Here is a 21,689-nt window from a genome sequence, read left to right on the forward strand (position 1 = left end):
CAAGGGGCCTTTGCCCTATGTTTCCTTCTAGAAGTTTTATGGTTTCAAGTCTTACTTGAATCCATTTGGAGTTGATTTTTGTGTGTGGCATAAGATAAAGGTCCAATTTTATGATTTTGCATGTGACTATCCAGTTTTCCCAACAACATTTACTGAAGAGACTATCTTTTCTCCATTATATATTCTTGGTGCTCTTGTTGAAAATTAGTGGACTGTATATTCCTGGGCCTATTTCTGGGCTTTTAATTCTGTTCCATTGGTTTACGTGTCTGTTTTTAGGCCAGTATCAAACCGTTTTGGTTACTATATATGCGGTAACATAATTTGAAATCTGGAAGTATGGTGTTTCCAACTTTGTACTTCTTTCACAAGATTGGCTATTTAGGATGTTTTGTGGTTCTGTATGAAATTTAGAATCTTCAGGATCTTTTGTGTTTCTACATGAATTGTTTTTTTCCATCTCTATGAAAAAATGCCATTGAAATTTGATAAAGACTGCATTGAATTTATATATTGCTTTGAATAGTGTAAACATTTTAACAATATTAATTCTTCCAATCCATGAACACAGGATATCTTTCTATTTATTTGTGTCTTCTTCAGTTTCTTTCATTAGTGTGTTATAGTTTTCAGTGTATAGATGCTATGGTGTAAATGTGGTATTCTCTCGAAAATTCATGTTGAAACTGAATCTCCATTGTGGTTATATTAAGAATTGAGGTCTTTAGGGAAATGATTAAGTCATGAGGGCTCTGATCTTATAAATAGATTAATGGCCCTTATAAAAGAAGCTTCAGAGAGTGTTCACCTCTCTTACTCTTCCATCTTCCACCATGTGAGAGTGCCAATGTGAGAAGATACTATCAATGAAAAAGGCCCTCACTAGATACTGAACCAGCTGGTTCCTTGACCTTGGAAAAATAGATTTCTCCATGAGACAAATCTTTGCTTGGTGCAGCCCATGCCACAGCTTTCACCAGTTAAAGTAGGGTGCCTGAGGCTTTTCATTCTTTATAAATTACTAAGTCTCAGGTATTTTGTTACAGCAGTACAAATGGACTAAGACAACAAATCTGTCACCTCTTTGGTTACGTTAATAAAATTAGAAAGGAAAGAAGAGACATTACAATGGATGCCTCAGTAATAAAAATTTTAAAAGATCACAAGGGACTATTGTGAACAGTTACATGCCAATATATTGTATAAGTGAAAATCGATACATCTGTGGAAATATACAACCTATCAAGACTGAATCAAAAAGACATAGAAATCCTGAACAGATTAATAACTAATAGGGAGATTGAAATAGTAATCAATGTCCTCTCAACAAATAGAAGCCAAGGACCAGATAGCTTCATCACTGAATTCCACCAAACATTCAAAGAAAAATTAATACCAATTCTTTTCAAACCCTTCAAAAAATAGAAGTAAAAGGAATGTTTCTAACTCATTTCATGAGGCCAGCATCATCCTGATACCAAACCAAACAAAGATACCACAAGAAAAGTAGACTATAGACCAGTATCTTTGAAGAGCATAGATGTAAAACTCCTCAATAAAATATCAGCAAACTGAATTCAACAACATATCAAGAGCATTATACATTATGACAAAGGGGGGTTTATCCCTAGAATGCTAGGCTGGTTTAACATACACAGATCAATCACTGTCATATACCACAGTAACAGAATGAAGGATAAAAATCAACCCAAATGTCCAACAATGATAGACTGGATTAAGAAAATGTGTCACATATACACCATGGAATACTATGCAGCCTTAAAAAATGATGAGTTCATGTCCTTTGTAGGGACATGGATGAAGCTGGAAACCATCATTCTCAGCAAACTATCGCAAGGACAAAAAAACAAACACCACATGTTCTCACTCATAGGTGGGAATTGAACAGTGAGAACACATGGACACAGGAAGGGGAACGTCACACACTGGGGCCTGTTGTGGGGTGGGGGGAGGGGGGAGGGATAGCATTAGGAGGTATACCTAATGCTAAATGACAAGTTAATGGGTGCAGCACACCAATATGGCACATGTATACATATGTAACAAACCTGCATGTTGTGCACAGGTACCCTAAAACTTAAAGTATAATAAAAAATAAAAATAAAAAAATAAAGCAGAGGGAATAAATGGAACCCCAAATTTAAAAAAATCACAATCATCTCAATAGATGCGGAAAAATCATTTGACAAATTCCATATCCTTTCATGATAAAAACTCTCAACAAAATAGGTATAGAAGGAAATTTCCTCACACAATAAAAGCTATTTATGAAAAGTCCACAGCTAACAGTATAATCAATGGGAAAAAATTGAAAGCTTTTCCTCTAAGATCTGGCATAAAGCAAGGATCCCAACTATCTCCACTTATATTCAACATAGTACTTGAAGTCTCCACCAGAGCAATCGGTTAAGAAAAAGAAATACAAGGCATCTGATTTAGATATCAGAAAGGAAGTAGTAAAACTATTCCTCTTTGCAGATGACATGATCCTATATGTAGAGAACTCTAAAAGCTCCAAAAAAAAAACTATTAGAACTAGTTAAGTTGCAACTAGTAAAGTTTAAGTATACTAAATCAATATTTTAAAAAGTGAGGTTTAAATTTCACAAATTCTGCAGCTGGTAAAGTTGTAGTATACAAAATCAACATTTAAAAAATTATATCACTGGTCATTAGAGAAATGCAAATAAAAATTGCAATGAGATACCATCTCACACCAATTAGAATGACTATATTAAAAAATCAAAAAATAACAGATGCTGGCAAGGTTGTAGAGAAAAGGGAATGCTTATACACTGTTGGTGGGAATATAAATTAGTTCAATCATTGTGGAAAGCAGTGTAATGATTCTTCAAAGAACTAAAAATGGAAATACCATTCAACCCAGCAATCCCATTACTGGGTATATACCCAAATGAATATAAATCATTCTATCATAAAGACACATGCACGTGTATGTTCACTGCAGCTCTATTCACAACAGCAAAGACATAGAATCAACATAAATGCCTATCAATGTTAGACTGGATAAAGAAAATGTGGTACATATACACCATGGAATATTATGCAGCCATAAAAAAGAGTGAGATTATGTCTCGCACAGGGACATGGATGAAGCTGGAGGCCATTATCTATAGCAAACTAATGCAGGAACAGAAAGACAAATACAGAATGTTCTCACTTACAAGTGGAAGCTAAATGATGAGAACACATGGCCACATTGAAGGGAATAACACACACTGGGACCTACCTGATGGTGGAGGGTGGGAGGAGGGAGAAGATTAAAAAAATAAATGAATAATGGATACTAGGCTTAATACTTGGGTGATTAAATAATCTGTACAAAAAACTCCCATGACACAAATTCACCTATGTAATAGACCTACACATGTACCTGTGAACAAAATAAAAATTAAAAATTTCACACCTGTAATCCCAGCATTTTGGGAGGCCGAAGCGGGTGGATCACAAGATCAGGAGTTCTAGACCAGCCTGGCCAATATGGTAAAACCCTGCCTCTACTAAAAATACAAAAATTAGCCAGGCATGGTGGCAGAAGCCTGTAGTCCCAGGTACTCAGGAAGCTGAGGCAGGAGAATCCCTTGAACCCGGGAGGCAGAGGTTGCAGTGAGCCAAGATCACGCCACTGCACTCTAGCCTGGGCAACAAAGCAAGACTCCATCTCAAATAAATAAATAAATAAAAATAATAAAAAATTTAAAAACAGTTGCATTTCTTTACACTAATAACTATCTATCTAAAAAGAAAATTAAGAAAATAAATCCATTTACAATAATAGCATAGAAAAAAATAAAATACTTTTAATATCTGACAGATATAAAAGCTAAAACTCCTAGATTAGAAAATTTGTCCCAAACCACAAAATTAGTAAAATGACAAAGTCATAAGTTTGCATCAGAATGCAATATTACAGTCTTCAAACAATCTTACTTTTTTCGTGATTGTACTTACCTGGGCCCACCGAAATTCTCACAACTAACTCAGTATCATGCATTCCATCTCTTAATATCCAACCATGTTACAAGGCTAGTTTAACTTTGGAGATATCAAAATCAAATAATTACAGAAGAAAAGTTTGCCACTCTGCTTTGGTCATATAATCTCTTTTAAGCAATAATTTCCAAAGATTTACCATTGCCTTTCAGAAAGATTTCCATCCAAAGCAAAAACCCTGGCATTCAAGGCCTTGTTGTATGTAATCTGTTCCACTTCCACTGTAAAGCCTATTTTTACAAAGCACGTTTTGAGCCATCTTCCTCCTTAGGTAAAATCATTTATCAGCAGTGTCTCATTTACCATATACTATCCAATAAAAACAAATCTCCAATATATGAACATACCATCTTCCTCCTTAGGTAAAATCATTTATCAGGAGTGTCTCATTTACCATATACTATCCAATAAAAACAAATCTCCAATATATGAACATACTGATGGCAATATAGAGGAACAATTTTATCTGATAATGTTACAAAAAAATGCAGTAATACATGTGAGGTGCTTAGAAGAAGACCAGGCAAAAAGGGAAAGGCCAATTTTATTGTCATTTAAAAACTGGAACTACAGAATGAATTGTTTCCTTTATATTTTAGACTTGCTGTTCTCACTCATTCTCTGGGCTTCTTCCTGTTCTGCAATGTTTGGAAAACATTTCCATTTTGGTTGAGAAGTAATTTGGACATTTTTCTCTAGCCTGTCTGAACTGATAACCTCCAGCTGTGTTGCTAAGCAGAGTCTGTGGATGCTCATGAAGTTATCTATGAAAGAGAGCAATTCACCATCAAATGAATTTGTACTTCCTTAGACGTTCAAGTCTTTTTCTCTTTTTGCTTATCTGCACCATCTCTTGGGTTTCTCTTTACACTAGAGTTTACTTTTTCATGAACACAGACACAAAATACAGTTAATAGATTTATTTTGATAGAGAAAAAACATTTTTTCCAACTGAATGTTCAAAAAATAAATTTTGAGAAAAACGGTTTCACACAAAACACAGATATACACTAAAAGGTTAAGAATAGTAATCTCTTGGTGATAGAAACATGATATTTTAATTTTGCTTATCTGTATTTTCTAACTTTCTACAATGCATATATATGGCTTTTATAAAAATTAAAAAAGAAATCACAACTGTGGATCAGCTCAAAATTATGGCAGTTATAATGTTATTGTCATATACAAATAAAAACTTTATATAATTTGAACTTGATCTAAGAGAAAGAAACCTAAAAGTTCTTTAGTCTGGATGCAGAATACAACAAAACTGAATTCCCAATACAGTCTAATTATTTTTCTCTTAAGTTATTAAATATAAATGCTAGCCATGAAAAATAGCAAGTACTTTTGTCATTTTAGACTTATTTTAATTTTAGTCCTACAGGTAGAGTCAATTTTCACTGTCAGTTCTATTTACTGGAGGTTCTCTATTCATCTCTTTCCGTTGCTGTTTGTTCTCTAATATCATCTTTCAGAAGGGCTTAGGGGGAAATGTATTCTTTGACTTTTTAGAAGTGCAAATTTTTCCCATATTTTTCTATTTGAGGCTTATTTGGTTGGGGATTAAATCCTTGGGTTACTGTGAAATAATAAGACATATATGTAACTGCCCCCAGCCCCTGGCCCAGAGCTCCTAAAATCCTTGTATTTTCCTGAGTGATAGGGGTGCTAGGAGAATCTTTTGTTCTAATATTTGATCTTTGACTCTAGTTCCTGAAAATGAGCTCCTAAATCCCTTGAAATTTACTGGGTAATAAGAGCATATTTTGTTCTAATGAGGTGACTTTTGCTGGGCTCCTAAAGGGGGCTGGTCACCAGGATGACCAAGCCATGATTGGAAGCTTGGAGCTTTCAGCCTTACCCTGCATTCTCTAGAGCAAACAGCGGGCCTGAAAATGGAGTTAATAAACCTCCATAAAAGTCCTTGAACTATAACATTGGGAGAGCTTCTGGACTGGTGAATGCATCATGTGCTGGAAGGGTGGCACAACCACGTAAATGGGCACAGAAGCTCCTGTGTTTGGTCCTTCCAGAGCTTGCCTTGTGCCTCTCTTTACCTGTATTCTTTATTATATCCTTTATTGATAAACTGGTAAATGTAAGTAAAGTGTTTCTCTGAGTTCTGTGAGCAGTCCTAGCCAATTATTCAAACTGAGTTGAAGGTCATGGGAACCCTGATTTTTAAATGGTAGGTCAGAAATATAGGTCACAGCCTGGAACTTGTGATTGGAATTTGAAGTAAGGGAGAGTCTTCTGTGACTGAACCCCCTTAACCTGTGGGATCTGGGGCTACCTCCAGGCAGACAGTGTCAGAATTGAATTGAATTAGAAAACAATCCAGCTGGTGTCCACTGGAGAGTGGCTTGGTTTGTGGGGAAAATCCCACATACAGCAGGTGTCAGAAGTGTTGTGTTAAGTGGTGAGTGAAAGTGGGAAAATAACTTTTCCCCCCGTATCTCAGAGTTATGTTTTCTTTCCTGAAGATTTTTCATGTATTTCCCATTTACGTATTCATGTTGAATGTTGCTGAGGAGAAATCCAAGTTGAACCTGATTTTTTTTCCCCTTACAGATGGCTTGTTCTTCTCTGCCTCAATGCCTAAAGGATTCTTTATCTGAAGTCCTTTCATTTTACTTGGATATGTGTGGTTTTTCAACTTTGTGTGTTAAGTTTTCCTACAACAGTGTGTTCTCTTTCAGTCTTCAAATCTTTTCATCTTCTTTGATTTATTCTTTGTTTTTTGACTTACATCTTTAAAAAATCTTAATTTGTTTCTCTTAATTAGAGATACCAAACACCTATGGTAGAGCTCCTTTGTCTTTACTATCAGTCATTTTCTGTCTTTTGTTTTTTGGAAGTTTTTTCACTTTTCTCATTTCTATCTCATGTGTCCCTTCCTGTGTTTCCAACAGTCTTACTTTCTTGAGTTCATTTCCATCTTTTTCTGGTATCTGACCAACTTTTCTTTTTTTTTTTTTTTTTTTTTTTTTTTTAGACGGAGTCTCGCTCTGTCGCCCAGGCTGGAGTGCAGTGGCGCGATCTCGGCTCACTGCAAGCTCCGCCTCCTGGGTTCACGCCATTCTCCTGCCTCAGCCTCTCTGAGTAGCTGGGACTACAGGCGCCCGCCACCATGCCCGGCTAATTTTTTGTATTTTTAGTAGAGACGGGGTTTCACCGTGGTCTCGATCTCCTGACCTCGTGATCCGCCCACCTCGGCCTCCCAAAGTGCTGGGATTACAAGCGTGAGCCACCGCGCCCGGCCCCTGACCAACTTTTCTAAACTCTTGTATCTTTGCCCTGAATATTTATTTATTAACGCCATCAAGTCCTGGCAATGAATTTTTATTTTATAAATGTCTTCATTGCTTCTTTAAGATTTTATTGATGTCGTGGAGGGTTTTCGTCACAATTTTCATGGACTTGGTGGCTATACTTATCTGGTAAGCTTTGTGTGTTACTTGTTTTCACTGTTACTTTAGTATAATAATGCCGATAGCCAGAAGTCAAAGGAGATCATTTAAAGTGAACTTTTCAGGTAATGGATATACAATATACTTAAAGGTAAATACTTAGAAAAAGAATATAAGTAACTAAAACCAAATAGTTGGGTAAAGGTAGTCAGAGAATTTAGAAATATACTCATTTTCTCATTGCTCATAGTATGGAGTTGATATATTTACTAAAAAAAAGATGATTAAGAATATTTAATAAAGTTTTAGCCAAGTACAAACCTTCCAAATTATCAAAAGAAATAGAAAGCAAAGCAAAGGCAGGTGATTTATGAGTTTTTTTAAGTTACAGAAACAGAGTGAAACTTAAGATAATGAACAGAACTAACAAATATATCAGATAAGAAAACTCATTCAAAAATAAAGAGAGAGAGGAAGAACTGACTGAACTCAGCAAAATGCTAAGATATAAAAGAAACAGCTTTAAAAAGTGATTCAAAAAACTTGAAAGTGAAAAATAATGAGCAAATATGTCAGCATATATAAATGTTAGGAAAGAATCAGTCATGATCTTAATATTCAGACCCAGCTGAATTCAAGGCCAAAAGTATTTAACCAAAACAAAGATATTTTATCAGAATAAAAAATGTGACACACAACGTATATCTAAAAGTAACAAATACCTATGCACCTAATAACCAAACCAATCATCAACACTTATGAAGCAAAAATACAAGGTACTACAAGAAGAAATATACAGAAATATATTAATGGTAGTAGTTTTTATTCATTTTTCCCAGCTTATGAATGCTCAAACAAAAACAAATAAGAATTTAGAGAAAAATGCCTAATAAAATAGATATATTTTTAAAAAACCACTTTTATACTCTGGAAAGAGACGATAAACTTTTTTTCCAAATATCTATGGACCAGTCATATTATTTAAAAAAAAATCCTATAATAGCCTTCCCAGAAAAATGCTGAATTCTGAAGGACAAAATAAGTAAAAATAATATTTTCTGATATGAAAGACTGTAGACTAAAAACACAACAGTGTGGTCCTGGCATATAAACAGAACAGAAAATGAAATAGAATACATCCAAAAATAGGCCCAGTACATACAAAAATTAACAAACTGGCACTTCAGAAGTGTGGATGACAATGAATTACTTTATAAATACTGTTGGAACAAGTAGATAGCCATCTAGAAAATTAATAAAATTGGATCTTGTGGCACAGACTATGAAATATCCCTCAATATTCATTCTCCACTTCTTTTTTTGTCACAGAATTCCTGATTTTTAGCTGGATACATAGTTTCATTTTCCTGATTCCCTGACTTCACTGTGGCCTTGTGACTTAAGTACTAGCCAATAAGGATGAATATAGAATTGATATACAGCTTTCAATAAGTGTTTTTAAAGGGAAAGGATATGGCTTTTTTCATCCTTTCCTCCTTCCTGCTGGCTGGAATCCGTAAGTCTTGGATGGCACTCCAAAAGCCATCTTGGACCATAAAGTGACCTTGGAAATAGAAGTTTCTGAAAGTGAAGTAATGAAATGGAAAGAGCAGAAATCCTTCATCATGAAATATTATACAAGCTCTGAATCTGCATGAGAGAGACACAGAAACTTCAATCTTATCCATATCTCATTACTTTAATTATCATTCTTAGCTGAACTTAACCAGTAGAGTTCCTTTTGTCCCAGTATCATATCTTACACCAAAAAAAACTCCAGAAGTCTTAAATATTTAAATGTTAAAAACAAAACAAAAACTATAAATGTATGAAAACATGAGAGAATTATTTTTACAATTTTGAGTTAAGAAAGCCTTTCTCAATATAATACAAAACCTAGACAACATAAAATGAAAAGTTGATAAATTCAACTACATAAAAATTCTACATGAAAAAGAAACACCATCTCAAGGTTAAAAGAAAACAACAAGCTGGATAAAATATTTGCAACATATTTTGCATTACACTAGGACTAAATGCCACTAGCTCTATTGAAAAACTGGCAATGATTATGAACAGACAGTTTCTAGAAAAGAAATGTGGAGAAAAGACTTATGACCTCCAAAACTATAATTTAATAAGTTTGTGTTGTTTCAAGCCATTTAAAAAACAGGAAATGTGAATAACTCTTACACATATGAAAAGATGCTCAGTCTTACTCATAATAACAGAAATACAAATTAGAGTTACTAAGAGGTAGCATTTTCTAATTATTAGATTGATAAGAATCAAAAACTTGGCAATACTTAAGAACCTGTTTTCTCAAAAGCTTGCCCAAAGAATATATTATCAGTGTAAATTGATACAACATACTGAGAACAATTTGACAGTATATATGAAAAGCACAAGTGTACAGAGTTTTTGACCTAGGAATTCCAGTTCCAGATATTTATCCTACAATACATATGAATATTTGCCAAATTATGTATGCACAAGGATATACATCATTGCATTATTTGGAAAGATTGGAAAGGACCTAAATGCCCATCAACAGGAGCTGCTTAAATAAAATACAGTATATTTACACAATGGAATTCTATGTAACTGTTAAAAGGAGCTTTCTATACACTAATTTGGAATAAAAAGATATATTGTTGAGTGAAGGAATGCAGAAAAATATGTGTATTATAATTCCTTTTGGGTTTGCAGAAGCAGAGAAATATATATATACACATACATACATATGCTTGCTTATGTAATGAATATCTTTCTAAACATACATAAGAAACTCATAACAAAGGTTGCCTATAGGGAGGAGAAGCTGGCCAGGAGAGAGGAAGTAAGGGAAACTTACTCTTAGTATTCATGACTCTGTGCATATTTTTAATGCTGTAATATGTTCATATATTACCTATTCAATCAATCATTTAATTAGATTTAAATATAATAGAATAAAAATGAATGGCTCACAAAATGAAAAAGATAAAAATTATAGTTTATAATCTCCAATTAAATTTGTCATCCTGGGCTAACATTAATGTTTGAAAAGATATGTAGGCTTTCAATTTCAGGTAACATTCCAGATAAAAAGTTGAAAGATTTCAATTAGATAGCTCTATAAAATGCATTGTTGCAACAGACCTACTGTTAAAATAATTTATTAATAATTGAAACTTAAAAAATAATAATTCAAACTTGAAAAAGGGACAATGTTTATTTCATTGTGTAAAAACAACAGTTACAGCAATCCCAAATAGCCTCAGCGTTCTGCCATTAAAAAAAAAAAAATTAGTATGGAAGGCCAAAGCAGGCAGATTGCTTGATCCTAGAAGTTTGAGACCAGCCTGAGCAACATAGTGAGACCCTGTCTCTACAAAAAAATACAAAACTTAGCCAGGTGTGGTGGCACACACCTGTAGTCCCAGCTACTCGGGAGGCTGAGGTGAGAAAATGGCTTGATCCTGGGATGCAGAGGTTGCACTGAGCTGAGATCCAGCCTGGGTGACAGAATGAGACCCTGTCTCAAAATGAAAAGAAAAGAAAATTAGTAAATTCAATGAGAATAGAGTCTTTGTCTTGTTCCCTGTCATCCCCAGAGGCTGTGACAGAACCTGACACAGAATAAGGGCACAAAAGTATTCTGAGTAAATTAAATATGTAAATTGAATTATATCTAAAAGAAACAATGAAAAACATAATGCTATAATGTATCACTGAAATTCTTTGTAAATTGGGCTTTGTTTTAACAAATATTAATCCAAATTTCTGCCGTTCTGATTTTCACAACGTCTAGGGTCTCACTGACTTTTTACCTGGCACATTTACTGTACTGTTAGCTCTAGAGAACAGACTGTAAGGCTTACAATTTATGGGCAAATTTTCATATTGTGGCACTTTCTCTCTCTTCACACACATGCACGTACACACACACACACATGCACACACACATGCTCACATGCTTCTCACTTTTACTGTTGTCAGGCTGCTCACTTCTCATAGCAGCTGCTCCTCCCACCTGCTCCCTCCAAACATAATGTAAAGCCTCCATCTCATGAACAGAAGGGACACCAACAAAGATAAGAGTAAGTTTCTGAGGCTGGTTCTATTCTCCATTGAGGCAGAGGGTGTTGAAAGAGTTCAAAAACTAGGTAGCAGGAAGATAATGTGGTTTCAGTCTAGACACGAAAATAGAAACACTTTGGCACCAATCAAAGTAAAGGAAATTGTCCTTTTGGGGAAAGACTTTTCCTTCTAGATGATGTTCAAAATCCCAAATCCCTTGCTAAGAATGAAGGGCATTTAGGGATAAAGATTTAGTCTCTTCTGAGAAAGTCAATGAATTCCTGATAAGAATTTCCATATCTTGAATTCCAACTAGTGGTGGGGTTTAGTAAGGTAATTTTAGGTGTATTTCTCATCACGTAAATTGATTAAAGAATTTGGGCACTCTGAGTTCCTGGAAAAATATCCTGAATGTAGATTTTTTTTTTTAAGTAAAACTTTCAAAAGTACATCAGAGAATACTACAAACCACCTCTACGCATATAAATTAGAAAATGTAGAAGAAATGGATAAATTCCTCGACACATACACCATCCCAAGACTAAACCAGGAAGAAGTTGAATCTCTGAATAGACCAATACCAGGCTCTGAAATTGTGGCAATAATCAATAGCTTACCAACCAAAAAGAGTCCAGGACAAGATGGATTCACAGCCGAATTCTACCAGAGGTACAAGGAGGAACTGGTACCATTCCTTCTGAAAATATTCCAATCAATAGAAAAAGAGGGAATCCTCCCTAACTCATTTTATGAGGCCAGCATCATCCTGATACCAAAGCCTGGCAGAGACACAACCAAAAAAGAGAATTTTAGACCAATATCCTTGATGAACATTGATGCAAAAATCCTCAATAAAATACCGGCAAACCGAATCCAGCAGCACATCAAAAAGCTTATCCACCATAATCGAGTGGGCTTCATCCCTGGGATGCAAGGCTGGTACAACATATGCAAAACAACGAACATAATCCAGCATATAAACAGAACCAATGACAAAAACCACATGATTATCTCAATAGATGCAGAAAAGGCCTTTGACAAAATTCAACAACGCTTCATGCTAAAAAATCTCAATAAATTACGTATTGATGGGACATATCTCAAAATAGTAAGAGCTATCTATGACAAACCCACAGCCAATATCATTCTGAATGGGCAAAAACTGGAAGCATTCCTTTTGAAAACCGGCACAAGACAAGGATGCCCTCTCTCACCACTCCTATTCAACATAGTGTTGGAAGTTCTGGCCAGGGCAATTAGGCAGGAGAAGGAAATAAAGGGTGTTCAATTAGGAAAAGAGGAAGTCAAATTGTCCCTGTTTGCAGATGACATGACTGTATATCTAGAAAACCCCATTGTTTCAGCCCAAAATCTCCTTAAGCTGATAAACAACTTCAGCAAAGTCTCAGGATACAAAATCGATGTGCAAAAATCACAAGCATTCTTATACACCAATCACAGACAAACAGAGAGCCAAATCATGAGTGAACTACCATTCGCAATTGCTTCAAAGAGAATAAAATACCTAGGAATCCAACTTATGAGGGATGTGAAGGACCTCTTCAATAAGAACTACAAACCACTGCTCAATGAAATAAAAGAGGATACAAACAAATGGAAGAACATTCCATGCTCATGGGTAGGAAGAATCAATATCATGAAAATGGCCATACTGCCCAAGGTAATTTATAGATTCAATGCCATCCCCATCAAGCTACCAATGACTTTCTTCACTGAATTGGAAAAATCTACTTTGAAGTTCATATGGAACCAAAAAAGAGCCCGCATCGCCAAGTCAATCCTAACTCAAAAGAACAAAGCTGGAGGCATCACGCCACCTGACTTCAAACTATACTACAAGGCTACAGTAACCAAAACAGCATGGTATTGGTACCAAAACAGCACGGTACTGGTACCAAAACAGCACGGTACTGGTACCAAAACAGAGATATAGATCAATGGAACAGAACAGAGCCCTCAGAAATAATGCCGCATATCTACAACTATCTGATCTTTGACAAACCTGACAAAAGCAATGGGGAAAGGATTCCCTATTTAATAAATGGTGCTGGGAAAACTGGCTAGCCATATGTAGAAAGCTGAAACTGGATCCCTTCCTTACACCTTATGCAAAAATTAATTCAAGATGGATTAAAGACTTACATGTTAGACCTAAAACCATAAAAACTCTAGAAGAAAACCTAGGCATTACCATTCAGGACATAGGCATGGGCAAGGACTGCATGTCTAAAACACTAAAAGCGATGGCAACAAAAGCCAGAATTGACAAATGGGATCTAATTAAACTAAAGAGCTTCTGCACAGCAAAAGAAACTACCATCAGAGTGAACAGGCAACCTACAAAATGGGAGAAAAATTTCGCAACCTACTCATCTGACAAAGGGCTAATATCCAGAATCTACAATGAACTCAAACAAATTTACAAGAAAAAAACAAACAACCCCATCAAAAAGTGGGCAAAGGACATGAACAGGCACTTCTCAAAAGAAGACATTTATGCAGCCAAAAAACACATGCAAAAATGCTCATCATCACTGGCCATCAGAGAAATGCAAATCAAAACCACAATGAGATACCACCTCACACCAGTTAGAATGGCCATCATTAAAAAGTCAGGAAACAATAGGTGCTGGAGAGGATGTGGAGAAATAGGAACACTTTTACACTGTTGGTGGGACTGTAAACTAGTTCAACCATTATGGAAGTCAGTGTGGTGATTCCTCAGGGATCTAGAACTAGAAATACCATTTGACCCAGCCATCCCATTACTGGGTATGTACCCAAAGGACTATAAATCATGCTGCTATAAAGACACAAGCACAAATGTTTATTGCGGCACTCTTCACAATAGCAAAGACTTGGAACCAACCCAAATGTCCAACAATGATAGACTGGATTAAGAAAATGTGGCACGTATACACCATGGAATACTATGCAGCCATAAAAAACGATGAGTTCATGTCCTTTGTAGGGACATGGATGAAACTGGAAATCATCATTCTCAGTAAACTATCGCAAGGACAAAAAACCAAACACTGCATGTTCTCACTCATAGGTGAGAATTGAACAATGAGAACACATGGACACAGGAAGGGGAACATCACACTCCCGGGACTGTTGTGGGGCGGGGGGAGGGGGGAGGGATAGCATTAGGTGATACACCTAATTCTAAATGATGAGTTAATGGGTGCAGCACACCAACATGGCACGTGGATACATATGTAACAAACCTGCACATTGTGCACATGTACCCTAAAACTTAAAGTACAATAAAAAAAAACAAACTTTCAAAAGTAGTTCATAATAAATAGTTTTGTTAAGTCTTACAATTGGAGTATGGAATTGAATAACCAATCCATGTATTATTTTTAATTGTCTAATTAAGATGAGCTCAGCTGGGCATGGTGGCTTACATCTGTAATCCCAGCATTTGGGGAGGCTGAAGGCAGAGGATCATGTGAGGCCAAGAGTTTGAGGCCAGCCTGGGCAACATAGTGAGACTGTCTCTACAAAAAAATTGTTTTTTAATTAGCCAGGCATGCTGGAGTGTGCCTGTAGTCCTATCTACTCTGGAGGCTGAGACGGGAGGATCACTTGAGAATAAAATGAGGCTTCAGTGAGCCATGATTGTGCCACTGCACTCAAGCCTGGGTGACAGAGAGAAATCTTTTCTCCAATATAAATAAATAAATAAGAATAAAAAATTTAAGATGAGCTTAATTAAAATCATGTTAAAATCTGGTTTTTATTTTTCTTTTTATGAAAGTGTAGCATATTTTTGTTCAATTAAATTTTTTTTAATTTTAAGTGGAATGCATCTGCTATGGGAATCTAATCCAGTCAAGTCAGTGACAATGTCACAGGAGCCATTGCTAGGAAGGAAAGCAGCAGGAGTTGGGAGAAATAAGGTCAAACAGCAAAAACCAGAGGCAAAAGCCATGGTGGAGAATCAGGTTGACATGGAGCAAATGGAACAGTCATCTATCTACAAAACAGAAGCCTAGGGCACAGCCAAACCAAGATAATAATGTGAAAAGGATTATGTGAGACAAAGTGAGTATAAGTAGAGAGGTTTTTGTTCAAGTACAGCACTGCCGAGGGGAGGAAAAAGAACTACCAATTGTACAGCCAAGCCTGACTCCTGGGAGTTCCATTTGCACCTTATCCAACACATATTAATTGATACTGTTTTCTGTACAAACACTATGCTGAGTACTGGGGTAAACAGAACAGTCTCTAACTTCATAGAGCTTATATTATGGCAGGGAGCAGGGAGTGGGGAGCCGATCAAATAAATAAATAACCTGATTAGGAAGTAAGCAAATACCACATTTAAGATTATGATAGATCTGTGAAGGAAGCAGGCAGGATGCTGAGAGGCAGAACAGGGAGAGAGGACCTATTTTAGAAAGCATGGTCATGGAAGGCTGAGAAGGAGCCAGGCACAAAGAAAAGTGAAGGAAGAGCTTTTTATACCAAGGGCACAGCAAGTACAAAGATCCAGAGGCAAGAAAAACTCAACCTATTCAAAGAACCGCAAGAGAATCCATGTGGCTGCAAACTGGTTCTCCTGAGTTGGCTCCCAACACCCATCACAACTTATCCCACAGCTCACAACCCTCTTGAAATCATAGCTTTCTGTAGTGTCTAAATTATTCTTCCTCTTTCATTTCTCTTTAGAAATATTGTCTAAATCATACCCTCAAGCTAGTGATAAATAGAAAGAAATTTTCTTCACGTTGTTTTTTGTTTTGTGTTCGTATAATGATACAGTTCAAATACAAAAAAAAAAAAACACTAGGAAATTGTTTAATCAATGAATATGCATTTTTATGTGTGTCTACAAAAGCCCACCCACCTGACATAGAATCACCAACCCTTCCTTATTCATGAGGTTACCATGGCACCCATCTTTTCGGAGCACACAGCTTATTTCCACATCCAGCTGTGTTGGCCCCACTAGGTCTCAGTGGGGAGAAGTCTCTTTAGAGAGCTACAGCTAGAGAGAGTCAGTAGGTGATCTAGACCTGATGAGAGAACAAAATATGCAAGATTAAATGAATCATGCAGTCTGAAGTCAATTCCCTGCCTTGTATTTGTTGGTGGTAATGTTAATACAGTATTTTAAAAATAAGTTTTTTATATATGAAAAAGCTTTGATTTTTGGTCCACAAGCTAGTAATACAAAAAAAAGTCACATTTGTTTATTTCCTTTCTATAAACCTAAATAAAACTCAATCTCCATCCCAGCAAGTCGTGGGAAATTCAATTTTAGTCATTATGGGGTTTTGTTTCTTCCTACTCACTGCCGCCTCCAACTCAAGGTCATGCAAAGGTCTCCTTTTAGAGAGGTAAAAATGACATTATCTGAAGGCTCTAGAACCAGACCACCTAGATTTGCATGCTGGTCCTGCCACTTACCAGTGTGAGATGTTGGGTAACTTAATTAACCTCTCTGATGACTAATGGAGATATGATAGTAACTACTTCATAGAGTTTTTAGACAATAGATGAGTTAATATACATGTGTCTTAGAATGATGTCTGGCACTTAGCTGTGCAGCAAGTATCTATCACCATCATTGTCATCATTTTCACATGATGTGAAAGTATCTAAGATTTTTCTCCAGCTGCTGGTTCACTCTGTTTATCAGAGAGGCCCAGTCTCCCAACCCAAAGGATTTTCTCATATTTCAAGGTCCTGCTGCTTCTGCCTGGAAGCTCCTAAGCCTCTGAGGTGTTGTCCCCACTCCAGGACAACACCTTGGAATGACCCACAGGCCCCCACCAACATTCCAACTATTTCCCAGGAATCTCTTTGCAAGCATCTCCCCCATTTTCCTCTCTCAGGACCACTGAAAGCTTCCCCTCCCTCTTAGAACACCCAGCAAAATGTCTTCAGTGAGCTTAGACTTCACAACAAAACTCAACTTCAGAAACTAATAGAAACTCCAAGCAATTTTTGCTGCTGGAAAAAGGCTGCTTACCTGCTGTGTGGGGAGGAGTCAAGGGAATGGAATCACACAGAGAGAATAAATACAAATCTTTATTTTCCTGCCACACTGATTCTGTCTTACTTGCTTAGGCTGACACATGCTCCAAACGACTGTAAATATTGTACAACCAACAGCAGTTTCACAAGTGAAAACGAATCTGTCTTCGGTAATGGCTAATTGTTCCTGCCTGATTCAGGTGGTGCTCCATGATAGAAGAGCAAAAGGACTGTGACAGAAAGCACAGGAGCCCTACTTGGTTTCATTTTTTTTTTTATTATACTTTAAGTTTTAGGGTACATGTGCACAACGTGCAGGTTTATTACATATGCTTACATGTGCCAGGTTGATGTGCTGCACCCATTAACTCCTCATTTAACATTAGGTATATCTCCTAATGCTATCCCTCCCCCCTCCCCCCACCCCACAACAGTACCCGAAGTGTGATGTTCCCCTTCCTGTGTCCGTGTGTTCTCATTGTTCAATTCCCATCTATAAGTGAGAACATGCGGTGTTTGGTTTTTTGTCCTTGAGATAGTTTACTGAGAATGATGATTTCCAGTTTCATCCATGCCCCTACAAAGGACATGAACTCATCATTTTTTATGGCTGCATAGTATTCCATGGTGTATATGTGCCACATTTTCTTAATCCAGTCTATCATTGTTGGACATTTGGGTTGGTTCCAAGTCTTTGCTATTGTGAAGGGTGCCGCAATAAACATATGTGTGCATGTGTCTTTATAGCAGCATGATTTATAGTCCTTTGGGTATACACCCAGTAATGGGATGGCTGGGTCAAATGGTATTTCTAGTTCTAGATCCCTGAGGAATCGCCACACTGACTTCCACAATGGTTGAACTAGTTTACAGTCCCACCAACAGTGTAAAAGTGTTCCTATTTCTCCACATCCTCTCCAGCACCTGTTGTTTCCTGACTTTTTAATGATGGCCATTCTAACTGGTGTGAGGTGGTATCTCATTGTGGTTTTGATTTGCATTTCTCTGATGGCCAGTGATGATGAGCATTTTTGCATGTGTTTTTTGGCTGCATAAATGTCTTCTTTTGAGAAGTGCCTGTTCATGTCCTTTGCCCACGTTTTGATGGGGTTGTTTGTTTGTTTGTTTCTTGTAAATTTGTTTGAGTTCATTGTAGATTCTGGATATTAGCCCTTTGTCAGATGAGTAGGTTGCGAAATTTTTCTCCCATTTTGTAGGTTGCCTGTTCACTCTGATGGTAGTTTCTTTTGCTGTGCAGAAGCTCTTTAGTTTAATTAGACCCCATTCGTCAATTTTGGCTTTTGTTGCCATTGCTTTTGGTGTTTTAGACATGCAGTCCTTGCCCATGCCTATGTCCTGAATGGTAATGCCTAGGTTTTCTTCTAGAGTTTTTATGGTTTTAGGTCTAACATGTAAGTCTTTAATCCATCTTGAATTAATTTTTGCATAAGGTGTAAGGAAGGGATCCAGTTTCAGCTTTCTACATATGGCTAGCCAGTTTTCCCAGCACCATTTATTAAATAGGGAATCCTTTCCCCATTTCTTGTTTTTGTCAGGTTTGTCGAAGATCAGATAGTTGTAGATACGCGGCGTTATTTCTGAGGGCTCTGTTCTGTTCCATTGATCTATATCTCTATTGTGGTACCAGTACCATGCTGTTTTGGTTACTGTAGTCTCATAATATAGTTTGAAGTCAGGTAGCATGATGCCTCCAGCTTTGTTCTTTTGGGTTAGGATTGACTTGGTGATGTGGGCTCTTTTTTGGTTCCATATGAACTTCAAAGTAGTTTTTTTCCAATTCTGTGAAGAAAGTCATTGGTAGCTTGATGGGGATGGCATTGAATCTATAAATTACCTTGGGCAGTATGGCCATTTTCATGATATTGATTCTTCCTACCCATGAGCATGGAATGTTCTTCCATTTGTTTGTATCCTCTTTTATTTCATTGAGCAGTGGTTTGTAGTTCTTATTGAAGAGGTCCTTTACATCCCTTGTAAGTTGGATTCCTAGGTATTTTATTCTCTTTGAAGCAATTGTGAATGGGAGTTCACTCATGATTTGGCTCTCTGTCTGTTATTGGTGTATAAGAATGCTTGTGATTTTTGCACATTGATTTTGTATCCTGAGACTTTGCTGAAGTTGCCTATCAGCCTAAGGAGATTTTGGGCTGAGACGATGGGGTTTTCTAGATATACAATCATGTCATCTGCAAACAGGGACAATTTGACTTCCTCTTTCCCTAACTGAATACCCTTTATTTCCTTCTCCTGCCTAATTGCCCTGGCCAGAACTTCCAACACTATGTTGAATAGGAGTGGTGAGAGAGGGCATCCTTGTCTTGTGCCAGTTTTCAAAGGGAATGCTTCCAGTTTTTGCCCATTCAGAATGATATTGGCTGTGGGTTTGTCATAGATAGCTCTTATTATTTTGAGATATGTCCCATCAATACCTAATTTATTGAGATTTTTTAGCATGAAGCGTTGTTGAATTTTGTCAAAGGCCTTTCTGCATCTATTGAGATAATCATGTGGTTTTTGTCATTGGTTCTGTTTATATGCTGGATTATGTTTATTGATTTGCATATGTTGAACCAGCCTTGCATCCCAGGGATGAAGCCCACTTAATCATGATGGATAAGCTTTTTGATGTGCTGCTGGATTTGTTTTGCCAGTATTTTATTGAGGATTTTTGCATCAATGTTCATCAGGGATATTGGTCTAAAATTTTCTTTATTTGTTGTGTCTCTGCCAGGCTTTGGTATCAGGATGATGCTGGCCTCATAAAATGAGTTAGGGAGGATTCCCTCTTTTTCTGTTGATTGGAATAGTTTCAGAAGGAATGGTACCACCTCCTCCTTGTACCTCTGGTAGAATTCAGCTGTGAATCCATCTGGTCCTGGACTTTTTTTGGTTGGTAAGCTATTAATTATTGCGTCAATTTCAGAGCCTGGTATTGATCTATTCAGAGATTCAACTTCTTCCTGGTTTAGTCTTGGGACGGTGTATGTGTCAAGGAATTTATCCATTTCTTCTAGATTTTCTAGTTTATTTGCGTAGAGGTGTTTATAGTATTCTCTGATGGTAGTTTGTATTTCTGTGGGATCGGTGGTGATATCCCCTTTATCATTTTTTATTGCGTCTATTTGATTCTTCTCTCTTTTCTTCTTTATTAATCTTGCTAGTGGTCTATCAATTTTGTTGATCTTTTCAAAAAACCAGTTCCTGGATTCATTGATTTTTTTAAGGGTTTTTTTGTGTCTCTATCTCCTTCAGTTCTGCTCCGATCTTAGTTATGTCTTGCCTTCTGCTAGCTTTTGAATGTGTTTGCTCTTGATTCTCTAGTTCTTTTAATTGTGATGTTAGGGTGTCAATTTTGGATCTTTCCTGCTTTCTCTTGTGGGCATTTAGTGCTATAAATTTCCCTCTACACCCTGCTTTGAATGTGTCCCAGAGATTCTGGTATGTTGTGTCTTTGTTCTCGTTGGTTTCAAAGAACATCTTTATTTCTGCCTTCATTTTGTTATGTACCCAATAGTCATTCAGGAGCAGGTTGTTCAGTTTCCATGTAGTTGAGTGGTTTTGAGTGAGTTTCTTAATCCTGAGTTCTAGTTTGATTGCACTGTGATCTGAGAGACAGTTTGTTATAATTTCTGTTCTTTTACATTTGCTGAGGAGTGCTTTACTTCCAACTATGTGGTTAGTTTTGGAATAGGTGTGGTGTGGTGCTGAAAAGAATGTATATTCTGTTGATTTGGGGTGGAGAGTTCTGTAGATGTCTATTAGGTCCACTTTGTGCAGAGCTGAGTTCAATTCCTGGATATCCTTGTTAACTTCCTGTCTCGTTGATCTGTCTAATGTTGACAGTGGGGTGTTAAAGTCTCCCATTATTATTGTGTGGGAGTCTAAGTCTCTTTGTAGGTCTCTAAGGACTTGCTTTATGAATCTGGGTTCTCCTGTATTGGGTGCATATATATTTAGGATAGTTAGCTCTTCTTGTTGAATTGATCCCTTTACCATTATGTAATGGCCTTCTTTGTCTCTTTTGATCTTTGTTGGTTTAAAGTCTATTTTATCAGAGACTAGGATTGCAACCCCTGCCTTTTTTTGTTTTCCATTTGCTTGGTAGATCTTCCTCTATCCCTTTATTTTGAGTCTATGTGTGTCTCT

Source organism: Nomascus leucogenys, chromosome 7b (genome assembly GCF_006542625.1).
Source record: "Nomascus leucogenys isolate Asia chromosome 7b, Asia_NLE_v1, whole genome shotgun sequence".
Classification (NCBI taxonomy): domain Eukaryota; kingdom Metazoa; phylum Chordata; class Mammalia; order Primates; family Hylobatidae; genus Nomascus; species Nomascus leucogenys.